This window comes from Mytilus galloprovincialis, chromosome 8, assembly GCF_965363235.1.
Source record: "Mytilus galloprovincialis chromosome 8, xbMytGall1.hap1.1, whole genome shotgun sequence".
NCBI lineage: Eukaryota > Metazoa > Mollusca > Bivalvia > Mytilida > Mytilidae > Mytilus > Mytilus galloprovincialis.
This window is the reverse complement of record NC_134845.1, coordinates 83,605,938-83,624,992: the sequence shown is the minus strand read 5'-3', so window position 1 is coordinate 83,624,992 and position 19,055 is coordinate 83,605,938. Positions and strand designations below refer to the sequence as shown.

The 19,055-nt window shown below is 31.5% G+C and overlaps 1 long non-coding RNA gene across 1 annotated transcript; it reads left to right on the top strand.

Annotated features, from left to right (window-relative positions):
• The first annotated feature begins 1,067 nt into the window (after positions 1-1,067).
• On the top strand, positions 1,068-4,161 carry LOC143042697 (uncharacterized). Its single transcript, XR_012968094.1, has 3 exons — positions 1,068-1,183; positions 2,908-2,969; positions 3,708-4,161. It is a non-coding gene; the product is annotated as an uncharacterized LOC143042697 (long non-coding RNA).
• The last annotated feature ends 14,894 nt before the right edge of the window (positions 4,162-19,055 follow it).

The following is a 19,055-nucleotide window of genomic DNA, read 5'->3' as shown; positions in this document are numbered from 1 at the left end:
TATTAGAGCTTCGTTTTCGGAATAGGACTTATCGTTATTTTTTTTAGGCCTATCGATATTCATGATATACAGTCTGTAAAGGTGAATATATTTTTTTGGAATTAAATTGAATGAAGTATTTTTAAACTTAAAATTTATAATCTATTTTTAGGTTTAAAATTTCCATTCCCTACATTTAAAGTAATACGTTATTTTTCCTTGACCTAGAAAATATGTTATTCTTGTGCAGTTTTGCAAGGATCATTTCAATAATTAAAAAAAGAGACAATGAGGAACCTACTTTTTTCACCGACTTGTGTATCGACTGACTACACATACATGTATAGCATACAATATTGAAAATATCAAAAAATGTAGCCTCTATTAAAACGAATTTATAACACGATGTCAACAAACTAGAAATATAATACTTATGATTTTTTTAAAATCTGAAATACTTGTTTTTGTTTTGAATATGTTTAAAATCTAAGTTATACATAAATAATACCACCTTACACTTTGACCTTTACATTTCACTATTCGGTAATCAGACTTTACATGTTCAAAAAAGAGGGGGAAAGGAAGAGGACATCTGCTCTTCTAGTGTAAGGTCATTTCCTTCTTTGAATCTATTGACCAATTACTGAGTAGACGCCTTATGGTGAAGTATTATTCGGATGCACATTTTTATCATTTGGAAAACAAAAGTTTCACAGGACAAACCTCGACAAAATCTATGTGAATGGATTTCTAATCGAAAAATACGCATGAATTGAACACAAATATAAAATGTTGACGGTTTAAAATAGCAACAACACGATTTTTTGGAAATCAAATCATCGAGAATGAGGTTGTAGACGTGACATATAAAGTTAATCATTCTCTTTATATTAAACATGTTATATACTTTTAAGTTATAAAATAATTTCTTTAAGAGTTTAAGAAAAGAAACCTTGAAATAATTAGGTTGTCTAGTCTTTAACAATTAGTTGCTAACAACAAGTCAATAACAGTCGGTGCACGTGACAGTTTATATTATGTAACCAATATACTCATGCTAAAAATAGAGAAAAAAACCCGATAATAGGTATAAATACAAATTTGTCGGTATAATCCTAAACACACCTCCAGCATACCTAAGTTACTTTACTTGGTAAAGTTTTTACAGTTATTTCTGTTATTTTTTCAGACGCATTTTGTAACGGTAAGGCAATTATATAATGAACAAAATATTGTATTTAATAATTGTCACGTCATCCGTCATTCAAATGTAAAATTACATTTAAGACTAATAATTAAATATATATGCAGATAGCATTGAGGTACGCCGCAAGTTTTAAACGGACAAATACTCAGTCATGATTATACTTCTTTTAAAATTATTGTTTAAGAAAAGATAATAAATTGTTAACATGTGAATGATGAATTTTATATTATATAGCGGGCATTCAGCCACACATTACATTATGATCGAAATATAGTATTTTTAGTTTAAAACATATGGTTCGTAAAAGTTATGCATCATTTGCATTTTTAACGTGCGACAGTAAGCTATATATTTATAAGTAATGTATGCTTCTTATCTAGAAGCGTAAAGTTAATCACTTGCGAAGGATCATTGTAAATGTCGTTCCAATAGACTACCATGCAAATATTTATACCTTTAAAATAACAACAACTTTACCTAAGTTGAATAATGGACCATTTAAATGATTAATTCTAAATCTATAGTTCATAGAAATGTCAACTGTTTAGTTTCACCATTTATACAGCTGACATTTACGTATAAGTATGGTAAAAGATTATTCATTCAAAATGTTAATTAGTAACGTAGGTTTCGAATGCTATGCATTACATCCATATGGTTTAAATTATAAAAAAAAACACAAGTTATTTAGAATGCATGATTGATGTTTTATTTCTTTTCGAGGTTTATTGATAAATATATCTTGCTGCTTGTTCTGAAATATGTGTCGTCCGGGGATGAAAGACGACACATTTGGACTGACTCTTACAAATAAGGGTAAATCAGATAAGGGCCAACATTCCGTTTCCCTTACTGAGTTGTTATAAAGGGTCGTAGCGTGTAAGCAATAATCATTCCATCATGTTATCTAACATTTATATCTTGATTAATGTCCCTATTCTGAATGGACGAAGTGCATATTTCTACTTCTAACGTACTAGTCACTTTGGCATAGTTTTAACAGTCCATATGACGACCGATATAGTGACCATATATGGTTCCCCCGTTCATTCTTGCGAAAAACAATTATTGAGAAAAATCTAATATAATAGTATAAACTGTATATTTCGGAAAACTGTATACCTACTACTGTGGATTCAATTATTATTCGTTAGATATCAATTTTCGTGGGGTTCGTGGTAACATGTGAACCACAAATTCAAATATCCAACGATTTTCTGTAGGTTTGTATGCAGAGATTGACAAAACCACGAAATCAAATATCATCGACAATGCAAGTCTTCAGCTATCTACGTAAATTGTTACCTACGAAAATAAATGAATCAACAGTATCCTAGTTATATAGTTACTTAAAATGAACAAAAGTCAGACACCGAAAAGGAATCAGAGTTATATTTTGACTATTTTATTAATTGTGACTGTTTATTTAACGCATCGTGTAAATGTAGCGGAATTTGATAAGACTGTTATTAAAGTGAGAGGGTTAGCGCTATAGAACCAGGTTTAATCCACCATTTTCTACATTTAAAAATGCTTGTACCAAGTCAGGAATATGACAGTTCTTGTCCATTCGTTTTTGATGCGTTTTGTTTTTTGATTTTGCCATGTGATTATGGACTTTCCAAATTGATTTTCCTCTGAGATCAGTATTTTTGTGATTTTACTTTTTACATTAATTAAATAAAATAAACAAACCCTTCATATTTTTTTCTTTCTTACAGAATAAACTCAACATGTATAAACAATAAAGAATAAGATGATTGATCAGCCATTCAAAGCCAAGGTAAGTTATACACGTTAGGACGTATTTAAATGGAGTATTCAAATTCACGAGGTCAAAGACATTCGACTTCGACATGGCAAACCACAAAAATTGACAAATAACTTACATCATCATAATAGACACAGAAAGCCGTTATGTTTAATCTTGTTATTACTCATTTGTACAGAAAATGATTCTTTAAAACAATATATTTCCTTACTCACCTGCATGTCAGTATCCAGATCCTTTATATTTCTTTTGGTACACATTTTATAAGAAGCACATATATCATAAAATTTAATGTGCTTCCGTATAGATGTCGAAATATCACATTATAAAAAAGAAACTACAAAATAGAAAAAAATCAAAATAAATACCACGATTGCAATTTAATTTTTGCGCCAGACTCGCGTTTCGATCTACAAAAGACTCGTCAGTGATACTCGATTAAAAAATTGTAAAAGGCAAATAAAGTACGAAGTTGAAGAGCATTGAGGACCAATTAATCCTTACAGTTTTGCCAAATAAAGCTAGTGGTATCTCTTCCCGAGGTAGAAAAGCATTATTATTTTTTCAAAATTCTAGTTTTGTCAACAGTTAATTTATAATTATGAACATATCAATGATAACTCAAGTCAACACGGAAGTGCTGACTACTGCAGAATCTCATTTTTAAAACATAGACAAAAAGATGAATAACGTTTATATATGTATACCAAACTCTATTCAAATATTTACTTCTTCGAACATTTTTTGTAGATTGCTTTAGAGCATAGTGGATTTTGGTCCTGATGGGGGACGTTAAATTCCATTATTGTAACAACGGTCGCCTAGTGGAAGAACGACGTCTAATTATAAGAAGAAATATTTAGAAAATACTTTCACGTTTCACAAGTGTCTATTGAAACTTTCAAAGACTTGCTTGGTATTTCACTCTTTTTGGCCTTCCATTACGTGAATGAGGAGTTGTTGTTATTTCCGTTCAACATTTATTGTGCTCTTTTAAATTATCTTGAACTTTGATGATAAGTTAAATTGCTTTGGATAGTCTTTTGAAATTTAACGTTGTAAACGTAAACCAAAATGAACTTGCTTTCAGACATATGTAACGAATTAAGAAATGTTTCTTTACTGACGTATGTTCAAATATATATATATATGCATAGATTGGTTGAAATGCAGCAATACAACACTTTTGGCTCTGTTTCAAGAATGTGTTAATACTTATTTATTATACTGATCAACTCAAAATCGTCAACTTTACCTGTTGTAACATGAATAGAAATCGCAAACACATTTACCAAAACTAACACTTCAAAACTAAAGCACGAAAATACGTACATCTGCTTGCGGCACAATAGAATGAAAAATAATTTATCATGTGGTCGTAATTTGAAAACAATCGTTTTTTTTTTTTTTTTTTTTTTTTTTAATGTTGTTTATAAAGATTTTGGCGCTTGACATTGAACATTTAATACTCTTTCCTTTGGACCTGTGTAATCGTATTCCTCTTATAATGTAGAGATTATCTACACTTTGATTCCCTTTAGAATTTGAATTATGAATCCTGCATATACCCCTATAATACCCCGGAAAGACGAGATTTGAAAAATTAAAAATCCTAACATTTCGCAGTTTATATTATTTTTTAAAAAGGACTTTGAGACGCATTCACGAAATTGTGATAAATAAGGCAAATAGTAGTAAACCGCTGTTTAAATGTCATACATCGATTCAGAGGAAACAAATACGCGTTACAAACTAAAACAGGGTAAAACACAACTACTTTAAGAGAAAAACAACAAAACAATAGAAACACTGAATGTCAACCAAAAAAAAAAAACGGCATTGCCACATAAATAGAAACGAACTTTTGTTATAACAACTGCCGTATTTCTAACTTGGTACATGACATTTTAAGAAAAATGGTGGGTGAACCTAGTTTTTGAGGCTAGCCAAACATCGCGCTTGATGGCTTTATTAAATACATCTCTTAATGACAATATAACATCACCGGAATACAATACAAATAAAACACTCTAAGAAATACATTAATAAATGATCAAAAAAGGCTTAGTATGATGCAATAAAAGTTTTAAAGGGGCACTTGCTACGAGATATATGAAAAACCTAATATATTATTTTTTTTGCTCAATCAGTAATGAAAAACAAATAGTGTAATTATAGTTCCTTTTTAGTAGCCAATAAGGTTAAATTTTATCAAAAAGCAAAAGATCATTGATTATGAGTTATACACTTGCAAGTGAATAATTTCGACCTCATTGAATCCGTATTCATGTGAACTTTAATTTAGCCCTTTAGCTTGAGATGGATAACACTTGAATAGTATGTGTAAAATTATTTAAAGGAAGATATTGTCAAAATTGAAAGTAAAACAAACAAATGCATGCATTCCATATACTATGAAAGAGAACTCTAGAAAAGATCTGATATAACTTTGAAGAATACAGTTAGTATGTAACTTATTATTCTTCTCTCAGTATGCAGTGTGTATAACTGCGACAAAATGTCGAGGGGCAAAATAATGTACCCTTATCTCTCAGTCCGTCTATTCGTCTGTCCGGATATAGATATATTATATGTCCGGCTTTCTCCTAAAGTTTTTGAGCTACAACCTTAATACTTTGCAGGTTCTTTTTACATATGATACAAGTATGAATGTTTAAAAGACTTTAGTTTTTGTCAATATTCTAAAAAAAGGCAGGTATTAGAACTTTGTCATTTTTTTTGGATTTAGCATCCTGCATAAAGAAACTATTGTTTGTCCGGCTATTTTCTCCTAGAGTTTTTGAGCTACGCCTTGCATGCATATTTTGTAGGTTGTGTGTACATGCCAGGGATCACGGGTTCAATTGTTGTCCTTGGTTGCTGTCTCTCCTACTTGAGGGCATCAACAAGGTTTACATAATAGGGAATATTTCTAAAATGAAGAATACAGAAATATGATATTGAAAACAAATAATAATTGGCTTAAGCAAAAATAAAGAGCCGAAGTACCCCATGCATACTTATTTTTTGTTTATTATCTGTATATAAATAGTGGTCCAACAAATGCGAGACGTCGAGTGCATACTCATGCAGTTACCCCGTTCCCTTCATAGTTGTCTAGTACTTTATACGTATTGTTAAAGACCACTCAACGTGAAATGTAGGCTTACGAATTTTACCGTTCAAATTAAACAAACAAAATAATCAATCAATTATTAAACAAGAAATCACTCATGTTTTTTTCCAATTCTAAAAATACTTTTTCTTAAAACATGTAATAACATGTATTGTATTATTTACAAATGTCTTGAACATACAACTTAATTTTGAAGCAAGATATACGTTTTAGTTGATCTAAGTCAAGTGACAACTAGTTCATGGATATACAGGACAAGACAAACTAAATAATTGAAGTACTTTGACTAAGATAAATCGCATCAGGGGTTTTCAAATATATCTTTTGTATTTTTTCCGCATTTTGACATATTGACATGGTGTTCCCTTTTTTTCAAATAGTATTGACTCCATGTTACTAAGAATAGTAACATCCAGTCAATATTATTTCCAAAATACTAGGAACATTGAATCAATAACAGTTTCAAACTTACATTATTTACATTTGTTATATATAACTTAACCACTTTCACTTAGTCAATAAGTTATGTATGGACCTGTTAGATTGTATTAAATCTCAGACTTCGTCCTCGATCAATATAGTCTGACCAAGTCCATATATAACGTATGGATCTCGTCAAAAGCTACTAATTTAAAAATGATAATATACTAGTCAACAAAAGAAACGATACACGACTTTGAAATAAAATTTATCAAAAAGTATTAAATATAAAACAAAATGAGATACACTATTTTAAAAAGCTTTCATTTGCAATGTATGCACATGTGATAATGAAAATCAAAACTTGTCGGAAAGTTTCTAAATTCCGTGTAAACGATCATAGGGTGCAAATTAGTTATGCGGAAAGTTGAATAAAAAATCGACACATAATTTTCTAAGTACTAACTCAAATTTCAAATTTGTTAAAAAATATTCAATATGCTAATCAAGTTATGTTCATGTTGTAACTAATGGGTTGAAATATTGTTTTTTTTTCAAATTTTTGGGAAAAAAAGTGTTTTTTGAAATCTCAAAAAATGCACAACATTTTATTTTATTTTCGTCTCAAATCAATGCTTTAGATATGAAAACAACACACAGTAAATCTGAAACCTTTTGGATTTCTTTTAAGATTGTTACCGCTTTTTGAATATCACATTACACATACTGTCTATGGTAAATCATGTATACATTTGACCGATTTCTCGTGGGGCCGAACTTTGCTTAACAAATAAACAAAGAAATTGTATGATTTTTAAAAGCAAATTGATGGCAAACACTATCTTTACCTTCAAATGAGAGGTTGGCATCATTAGTTTGAACTTCTGTTTTTAAAATTGTCGTTGTATGTAAATTTTGTAAAAAAAACAAAAATCGCGAAAAACGTCACTAAAGCAAAAAAAAAAAATTTTTTTAAACGGATTTATATTTCCATAATGATTTAGTATTACTACCTTCAATATTGGTCCAATGAACAGAAAACTTTATCTTTAATTTGAAAAAAAGTCTTGTTTCGTTTCTTTTGTTGACTAGTATAGATGTCTGTGTATTGTATTTTAATTTTAGAATTATGATCAACCTTGCGATAATATCACATTTATACGCGTTTTGATCGAGCCTCTCAACTTGATGTTAAATTTAGGCTATCGATACGATTTTGTTTCATTGAAGTTGATAGGAATAAACTCATCATAGATACCCGGACTAATTTTTTTTTATATACGCCAGACGCGCGTTTCGTCTACAAAAAAGACTCATCAGTGACGCTCGAATACAAAAAATTCCTAAAAGTTTTGCCAAATCCAGCTAAGGTAATCTATGCCTGAGGTAGAAAAGCCTTAGGATTTCAAAAATTCAAAATTTTGTAAACAGTTAATTTATAAATATAACCATATCAATGAAAAAGTGCTGACTACCGGGCTGGTGATACCCTCGGGGAATAGTTTTTTTTATTTAGAAACATCATTTAATTGGACTGAACAGACTACATTACTTATTGTTCATTTGCATGTAACGATGTGTAGGAAAATTGTGGAACAAAATAAGAAAAACTTACATTTACCTGAATAATGTGAGAGACCTCATGCATGACGCCTGTTCGATTAGAAGTTTTGGGACAATCTACTTAAATAATTAATTGTTCAAAGAGTTTACTTACTGTTTTCATATGGTCATTCATTTTATAAAACTACACTATGGTGTTATTTTTTTGTTAAACAACATATGATAAAATAAAAAAAACTAAATGATGAACTGCTATATTTAATCGGTCCGTTTCCAATGCTCTCTTGCAGCTCATGAATAACATCTGGGAATCTGGTGATTTACCATCAATCTGGAAGCTTGCAACCGTCGTGCCTATTCCAAAACCAAGTAAAGATCATACGGATCCTATTAATTATCGACCAATTGCTCTTACCAGTTGTGTCTGTAAAACACTCGAACGGATGGTCAATGATCGCCTTGTTTGGTTCTTGGAATCCAATGGGCTATTAGCCAATATCCAGTGTGGATTCCGACAGGGCCGCAGTACTCTTGATCATCTTGTTCGATTCGAATCATTTGTCCGTAATGGTTTTGCGAAAAATGAACATGTGGTGTCGGTCTTTTTCGACCTTGAGAAGGCCTATGATACTGCATGGAAATATGGTATTTTAAAAGATCTATTTGATATGGGGTTGAAAGGCAATATGCCTAATTTTATTTCTAATTTTCTCTCTAACAGACAATTTAATGTTAGAGTTAATTCGACCATGTCTGATCTGTATGATCAAGAGATGGGTGTCCCTCAGGGCAGTATTTTATCTGTTATTTAGTCTTAAAATCAACAGCCTTGTTGAAGTTTTAAAAAATAATATCGAAGGTTCATTGTACGTTGATGATTTTTTAATATGTTACAATGGCAAAAATATGAATAACATAGAAAGACAATTACAATTATGTCTTGGAAGAATTGAAAAATGGGCCTCGGAAAATGGTTTTAAATTTTCCACGTCAAAAACGGTCGGGATGCATTTTTGTAACAAAAGGAAATTGCATCTTGATCCAGAACTCACTTTGTACGGCAACCCAATCAAAATGGTTGATGAAACCAAATTTCTTAGGTTAATTTTCGATAAAAAGTTGACCTTTCTACCCCATATCAAAATGGTAAAATCGAGATGTTTAAAAGCTTTAGATATTTTAAAAGTTGTCGGCAGCACTGACTGGGGTGCTGATCGCAACATTTTACTTAATTTATATAGATCTCTAGTTAGATCTAAACTAGATTATGGCTCTATAGTGTATGGCTCTGCAAGGAAGTCCTACATACAGATTCTTGATGCTGTGCATCACCAGGGTTTGCGTCTCTGTCTTGGCGCATTTAAAACCTCACCAGTTGAGAGTCTGTATGTAGAGGCTGATGAGCAATCACTCTCTAACAGACGTTTGAAGCTTGGACTTCAATATGCTGTCAAACTAAAAGCCTATTCAGATAATCCTGCCTACAGCTGTGTTTTTAATCCGATTTATGAAGATATTTTTGCAAAACATGAAAATAAAATTCCTCCGTTAGGTATACGTTTAAAACCACATTTAGCTTCTTTTGATTTAAAATCTGTTGCTCAAGTTAAAATTTGCAAATGTCCTCCATGGGAACTTCCCAAACCAAAAATGATATTTGATCTCCGTGAACACAATAAAAATAAAACAAATCCTCTTTTAATTCAGCAACACTATGCTGAAATTAAAGCCAATTATCCAGATTTTTCAACTGTCTATACTGATGGATCAAAAGATGGCGACAGAGTTGCATCTGCTGCGGTCTTCAGGGACAGAGCTGCAACTCTCCGTTTGCCATCTGATGCATCCATCTTTACTGCTGAAGCAGAAGCAATAATTTTGGCTTTGAAATTTATTGCTTCTTCAGATAAATCCAAATTTATTATATGTTCTGATTCACTTTCATGCTTACAAGCTATACAAAATACTAAAATTAAAAACCCAACAATTCTCCAAATTTTATATGTAATTAGGAATTTGAAAATTCTTCTGAAAGAAATAATATTTCTATGGGTTCCGAGTCATGTTGGAATCCTTGGAAACACAGCTGTAGACCTTGAGGCAAAGCATGCCCTGGGTGACCCTTTATCTAACTGTGATATACCATATACTGATTTTAAATCTAATATTAGAGAATATGTGTTTAATATTTTAAAAAATGAATGGAGTAAAAAAGATGATAATAAATTACATGAAATTAAACCAAATATAGGTAAACCTTTTAATAATTTTATGTGCAGAAAAGATCAGTGTATTATTACTAGATGTCGTATTGGTCATACTAGAATAACACACGAGTATCTTTTAAAAAATGAAGATGAACCACAATGTGTACCTTGCAACTGCAAGTATACTATTAAACATGTTTTAATAAATTGTATTGACTTTGCTGATATTCGTAAGAAGCATTTCAATGTCAATAATATGTATGATTTATTTAATAATGTTCCATTTACAAATATTGTTGCATTTTTAAAAGAAATTGGAATTTATTATAGAATATAAAAATGTTATTATATTTAAGTCGTTTTTAATTTTTATCACGTTATTTTACTCATATTGATTTTTATTTGTAAATAATCAATTTGCTTTAGTCTAGAGTTTTAGTATATTGAAGGACTTTTTGTCTTATTTTAAAAATATACTTTAAATTGTAAAAATATTCGAATTAGCTCTCGCCGCGATATAGCCTTTTTGTGCTAATGCGGCGTAAAGCAATCAACAATCAATCAATCAATCCAATGCAATTTAGTAACTGTTACTTGTATATATGTTTCAGACCGTATGAGTATTTGGACCATACGCGTATGGTCTGGACCGTTTGCGTACTTTTTCAAAATACTCATACGGTCGGACCGTACGTGTACGGTCTGACTAATATTAAGAATATATTAGATACAAATGCATATAACAGATCAGCACAACTTAACTCTAAAATTAATATAAAAAGTTCAATTCTAATTGAAATACAAACTTTAGATTTTAATTACTTAAAAAAGCACGCTAATTAAATATGTCAATCTTTCTGTATTAAATTATGCTCACTGAAATTGAAGATATCGGAAGTAAGCATAATGTGGGAGACAATTGTTTTATAATATTACAAAAAAAAAATGCAAAGCTTAGGAAAATGCATGCACTGCAAACATGTAAATGTAAAAAAAATATTACGTTACTTGTGGTAGCAATTGTCACCTATTACGAGAGAACAAAAATGGGATTCAGATGTACAGTCCAACAAATATTTAATTTCAAATGTTCGCTTGTTCATTTTATCCATCTAATTGTAATAATAACAATTTGTAAAACTAAAAATAAAGATTTCGATAAATGTTGAAATTTAACCCATTTGATTCAATAACATGTCTTGCCAGCTGGACCGTATGCGTATACTCATACGGTCCGACCGTATGCGTATGGTCGGACCGTACGGGTATACGTATACGGTCCGGACCATACACGTACGGTACAAATACTCATATGGTCTTGAACTTATATCAGGGTTTTTTTGGTACGATTTAATTAAATTTGATGCTGAAAATCTGACGACTTGGAAAATTAGTCTATTTTCAGCATATTTGTTGATGGTTTTGAGGGTTTTTAAGTCAGATAAAGTTCAATAATAACATATAAGTAGATAGAAAAATGGAAATCACAATTTGAAAGGTGAAATCTTCTCCTTCGCGTAAAAGTTTGTTTCAACATGTCAGGAATAACCACCAATTGGTGGATTATACCTCAATTGACGTATAATCCACCAATTGAGGTATATTTGTATAGACCAATTGACGTATAATGTAAGTTTTTTGTAATAAAATGCTAGTGTGAGATAGGTGCATGATTTTGCAACTTGCAATCTATTTTATGACCCTTATTGAGTCCTCCAAAAGTTTCAGTTTTGTCAAAGCCTGCTGCATCTCTTGGGAATGCATGTGTACAACAATTCTTTTGTTAAAACATTTGTACTATTGACCATGATTGAACTTTTGATAATGAAAGTCAAGTATTTACAAAGAGCTCCATTCACCTGTGGAGTTGTACTCATGAGTACACGACTGCAGTCAGTATTGACGTCCATTGACAGGTGATTAAACTTTAAGGTAAATTTGCCAATCAAGAATTGACAAGACAACAATAGAAGAAACTGCAAATACAATTATTGATTATATGCAATATGTTATGTCACTATACTAAACTAGGACTGTTTGACAAGTTTTCATACCATAATATGGTTTTAAGAAAACAATGCTCCATTTTGGTAGTAAAATATGCTTTGAAAAACAAAGAATTATACACCAATTGGTCTATACCATTATATGTCAATTGGTGGATTATACGTCAATTGAGGTATAATCCACCAATTGATCGTTAATCCTGACCTGTTCAAACCAACCCTAATTGTCAGTTTGTAGATGTATGCAAGATGTTAGAGGGACTTCACTGTATTAGTTGTATCATTTTTTATTGGATAAATGCGGTAAACATAACTAGTCTTTAAATCTTGAATTATTTGATGACAGGGCATCATCTGTATAGCGTAAAATAAAGTTAAAGAATAATAGTAAATTCTTTTGTGTTTCGATGAAGCAATAATGGTGATTATAATTCGTCTGTCTTTTTGTGATCAATATCTAATGATCAAATCAACATACATCGGCAAAGACTATAAATCAGATAAAGTATTTATCGACCAATAACGGAGTGGACACAATTTTATAATATCCCCGAATTTAAAAAGCACATGCGCCAATTAAAAAAACAAAATTACTTGATGCATCCCCTGTATGACACTAAAAAAAACAACACCTATAATATAACAAGGACTTTTCAATTATGTGTATCTTAAAGACCTACTTTTTACTGCTATCTAACAGACAACCACATGCTATGTTTAACGGCTATCTCAATACAAGAAGATTCAAGGGAATTGGTAATCAATACAATTCAATAGAAAAGATTAAATTTAATAGTTAATCTTTAGTCAGGAAGTCAAGTTTAAATTGAATTTGGTAGATTGTGAAACATATACGGATGTAGAACAATCGGCTAAATGAGATTTTAATCAGTAACACTTTAAACACGTGAAGTTCCTCATAAAATTCATCTTTCTTTGTGAGTTGATCCTTTGAAATTCAACAGGGTAAATGTTATTGGTTTATATTATATAACAAAAGATATGTAAACAATACAAGTACGCAATCTTTACGCACAGTTAACTCTATTACGATAAGAAACTTTTGGCATTCGGAGGTGTTTAAATGGTCTGTAATACGACTGGTTTTTATCTTGTACAGTTAACCGGACAGAAACAGATCAAACTATGCTATATTGAAGTACTTAGATATTACTTCTCAATACCTCTGAATTAGAATTACAAAGGAATATACATGGATATAGCAATCAATATGATATTATTCTTCATAAAGGTCTATCTTACTATCCAGACGAATACACAGGAAAAGATGTGATTGATCATAGTGAATGTATCTGTTACGGATTTTAATACATCGTATACATGTACCTGCTTGTCTGGAAAAGTAAAATAATAAAAATATCGATCTCCGAGGAAAACCCCAAACGGAAAGTCCGTTATCAAAGTGATAAAAAAGGGTTCTTATGATAAAATGTGGCGAAAGCTCTAATTTCATTTTATGGCGTATTAATATTAAACAAGTCTACCATTCACTATTATTCTACCAAAGGTCAAATGATAAATAACGGTACTTGCGTTGTTATGCTGTTAAAAGGACAGTGCTATTGTGTTCATGTTGAAACGTACCAATATAATTGTCAAAGATAAGTTCATTCATATTCGAAAAAAAAAATGTTATACTTTTCTCTGCAATGAACCAATTGATATATTTATTAATCATACATTATGTATCGATTGTGCAGATGAGGTCACAATAATTAATTCAAAAGCTAATGAAGGTTTCCATATATCATTATGAAAATTTCTTCTTTCTTTCAACTAAACGCAAGCTTCTTCATTTAGTTAATTACATAAAATAAGTCTATTTAAAAGTTTATTACGATAAAAACATTATTTTGAAAGTAAACAATTGTTAATAAAAGACTATGGTTCGTCGGTACAACAATATAATTGTTTCCAAAAAGACAGCAGTCGGTATGCAATTCTTTATTTCCATTAATTGCATGTTACATTGTCTTCAACAAGTCATAGCTCCTTGTACATGTTGTAAATATAATGTATTGATATACAAGTTTCATTTAGTTTCATGCATCTAAGTGAATGAATATCGAAGGTACAATACAGAAATTGGACCAAAATGACATCGAAACATATTTATGTGACAAATCACCTTTAACATATAACAGTATTGGTAAACCGTAAGAACTGGTTTGGCCACAACATCACAAAGTTTATTTACAATGTACACAATGTGTATATGTTAAGTATGATTAAATGAAGATATGTTTCCATAGTTTGATAAAATTGAGAAAGGAAATGGTGAATATGTCAAAGCGACAACCACCCGACCATAGAGCAAACAACAGCCGAAGGCAACCAATGGGTCTTCAATGTAGCGAGAATTCCCGCACCCGTAGGTGTCCTTCAGCTGGCCCCTAAAATATGCATAATAGTACAGTGATAATGGACGTCATACTAAACTCCGAATTATACACAAGAAACTAAAATTTAAAATCATACAAGACTAACAAAGGCCAGAGGCTCCTGACTCGGGACAGGCGCAAAATTGCGGCGGGGTTAAACATGTTTATGAGATCTCAACCCTCCCCCTATACCTCTAGCCAATGTAGAAAAGTAAAAGAATAACAATTCGCACATTAAAATTCAGTTCAAGAGAATTCCGAGTCCGATGTCAAAAGATGCAACAAAAGAAAATAAATAAAATGACAATAATACATAAATAACAACAGACTACTAGCAGTTAACTGACATGCCAGGTCCAGACCTCAATTAAACTGATTGAAAGATTATGTCTTAATCATATGAATATCAGGTACAATCCCTCCCGTTAGGGGTTTAGTATCATACTATCATAAAATATTATATGAGACTATATTCTTTATAGGTTGAGATATACAGGCAAAGTTTAGATGTACACATGCAATTTTTTCCAACGTGTGTTTAACGTTTGGGGAAATTTTTGTTTGACAGATTTGCAGACAATATTAATCATATGAGAACTTGTCGTGCAAAATGTGTATTGGTAGTTTCTAAACGGAAGTCTGCTCTATGTTGGACTATGGTTTGAAACAACGCAGAACATAAATTTCACGATTTTATTACAGATGTTGTTGAATTTGATCGTCTTCAACATTTCTTTTTATCTGGTTCAGACAAAGACAGTGTTTTTGCTCAATTCCAATTCATCAGTAACGTCCTTGTTTTTAAACTTGATTGTTCATCGTAGGACGTCACATTCCTTTGTACGGTTCAAAGCACAATTTCACTATCGGGTGTATTTTTTTACTACAATGTGAAATACATTCAAAAAATAAATGAAAAAATAAGTCATAATTTTTGTTATTTTTTCTTACAGGAAGAATATTCACCATATCTAATAAACAATAAAGAAAAGAAAAAGATGTTTGATCAGTCAATCAAAGCAAAGGTAAGTTATAAAAAGAAGACCGATTTAAATGGAGTATTCAAATTACAAGATCATAGGCAAATTGAATGCGACATGGCGAAACAGAAAAAAAACAAAAACTGACACACTGACAAACGCACACTAATGTAATAGACACATACATGTACAAGCAAAGTGGATATATTTTTCTCGTTATTATTATTTTGGGCAGACAGAATTGATTCAGAAAATGAGTTTATGAACAATACATGGTATTTTCATCTACTGATTGATACAATCAGTTTTTTGTGCTCATTTTATAAGTATTACAGATTTTCTCAAGTTTAATGTGCCTCCGTATATATATCGAAATATCATATTTAAAAGAAAAACAAAACTACAAGATATAATATCATGCCTCGATATGTTCCAGACCATGCGAGTATTTGGACAGTACGCGTACGGTCCGGACCGTATGCGTATACTCGTACGGTCCGACCATACGCGTACGGTCGGACCGTACGAGTATACTCATATGGTCTAGTACGAGCTGGACCATACCGGTATTTGGACCGTATGGGTTTATTTTAGACAAACATTTATCAAAAAACTTTTATTGAGTTTTACAAATTAACATTAATTTATTACAATTAGATAAATAAAGTGAATAAGTGAACATTAAATTGAATTGAATAATTCTGAAATTAATTGTCTATCGAAATCCTGTTTTGGCACTCTCGGCCCGGGTGACACTTGCTGCCACGAGGAACGTCTGATTTCTTACATTTGCATGTCTTGTTCATGCATGTTCCTTTACATTTGCATCTCTTACTTGCAAGAAGAAAACTTGCTTGTTTTGCGGCCGCATGCAAGGAAATTCCGTTTGTACTCTAATGCTCAGTTTCAATTTTACTTGTCAAAAGTTCAATATCACCCATATCATAACATGAGTTCAATAAACCAAATTCACATGATAGCTTGTACAAACTTGCATCTTTACCGATGATATCATCAACCCTACATAATAATCTGGGAAGATCCCCCGATGCCCTATCAACAACTGGTATTCGCACAGTGACAAAGCTACCTTTTTCAATTTTTGCATTAGTTTTTGACACTTATTTATTACATTTTCTCATTGTATTTTCGACAGATTTTTTATAATTTTTGTCAAGTATCTTTCGTATTCTGTCGTGAGTAGTCATTTGTCCGTCGTCCGTTGCTATGGTACAGTTGTTGTCCTCAGGAGAGTCAGTTATAATGTCATTCAGAATCATAAAATCATCAACTGCCATGAGTTTGTCCTGTGTCGGTCTGTAGTCTGTACCATCGTATTTCTCTGTAGATATTTCTGACGTTTCAGTTCGTCGTCGTTTTCGGGCAGCTTGAACAGTTTCTGTCTGTAAGTCGGTCTCAGCATCTGTCTGTGAGTCGGTCTCAGCTTCAGTCTGTGAGTCAGTCTCGTTTTCCTTCTGTGAGTCAGTCTTGTTTTCCGTCTGTGAGTCAGTCTCGTTTTCTGTCTGTGAGTCAGTCTCGTTTTCTTTCTGTGAGTCAGTCTCGTAGAATAGTAGTGTGTTCCCTCCTTTTGATTAAAACAAGTTTAAACGATAGATATCGGTGCCAAATTGGATGGTGATGATGATGATAATGATGTAGAGGCGGATGATGCTGATAAGAATGAGTATTATGATGGTTGATAGGTCGGATTCATATTCAGCACGCTAAGTAACCATTTCACCACTGAACGAAAGTTGATATTAGGATGATAGGAGAAAACACAAGGAGTTGATAAGATTATATGTAAGGCAAACTAAATAAAGATTATTCTTAAACCTCACCTCATTTGCGGGAATCATAGTTCGTTTTCCATTCCAAATTCAGGACAATTGATCAATGCGAATTGCTTCTCCTTAACATATTGTCGGAATCTCGCTGAATCACTTTTTTCCCATTTATCAAAACACTTCTAATTCTCTCAGTTTTCTCACAAGTAAACAGCTGGTTTGACGGTTTTTCTAGTAAAGTTCCTAAATATTCTAAAAACTTTTCTTCCCACATTTTTTTTACTTCTAAATAATCTAATAACTTCAATTCTGTGAGCAATATTCAATTTGTTGTACATGTATTTCTGACATGCTAAATACATGATATTAAATGATTAAATTAACCCGACTTTTTTGAATAATTAAAATATTATGTTTTTATTCCAATTACTATTTAAGATTTTATATTGATTCGAGATTTCAGTTATGTTGACCTGTAATATACATTCGTATCTAATGAACTTGATCTACGCGTACGGTCCAAATACTCATACGGTCTGGAACAGATACATAGACACACGAAAAGCCTAACTTTTATATGTTTTATTCAATTCTATTTAAATTCCATTTACATCTTCGAATATTTTTGTAGAGCATAGTAGAGCTAAGTAGAGCATAGTGGATTTGGGTCCTGATGGGGATGTTAAATTCCATTATTGTAACAACAGCTGCCTAGTGGAAGAACGACATATATTTATAAGAAGAAATTTCACAAGTGTCTATTGGTACTTTCAAAGACTTGCTTGGTATTTCACTCTTTCTTCAGTTTTTTGTATTTGTCTTCCTTTATATACAGTTTTTGTTGTTATTGTATTTTGTTGCTTTTAACATTTATTGTGCTTTTTGGAAAATTATCTTAAACTTTAATGATCAGCTTAATTGCTTTGGATAGTCTTTTCAAACCTTATGGTGTAAATGTAAAGAAAAATGAACATGTTGTCATAAAGATAAATGTACCAAATTAAGAAATGTTGCTTTACTGCTGTATGTTATAATGAATATGCATACATTGTAGTTTGGCAGAAATCTAGCAAAAATTTATTTTTACTTTCTTTATATAAAGTGTCAGTACTTACTTATTTGGCTGATAAACATTAAACATTTATCATATCTACTTACTTGGGTTTTACTGTTACTGATACAGGAAATAGAGTTCCACTTCATCAGTCTTAATATCTAAATTTTCTCCTCTTCCGGTGATTGTTGATTTATAGTCTTCATATACCATTGTTTGGTTCATCCAGTATTTGTCTAGTCTATTATGAAATGTATTTCTGGTTGGTGATGTCTACGGATAGTGTATTCCATGTTCTCATCCCTCATAGAGCAAGGGCATTCCTCCTTAATTCTGTTCTTGCTCTCTGTGGAAATATTTTCAGACTGTTGCCTGTTCTTGTAGTCATATCCTTCAATAGTTTAATAAATTGTGCCGCCTCTTTATCATATTTTCCGTTTAATATTTTATATAATTCAATCATGTCACGTCGGTCCCGTCTAAAATTTAGAGATGATAGTTTCATTTTCGCAGTCTCTCTGAGTATGTTAAATTCGTACATCC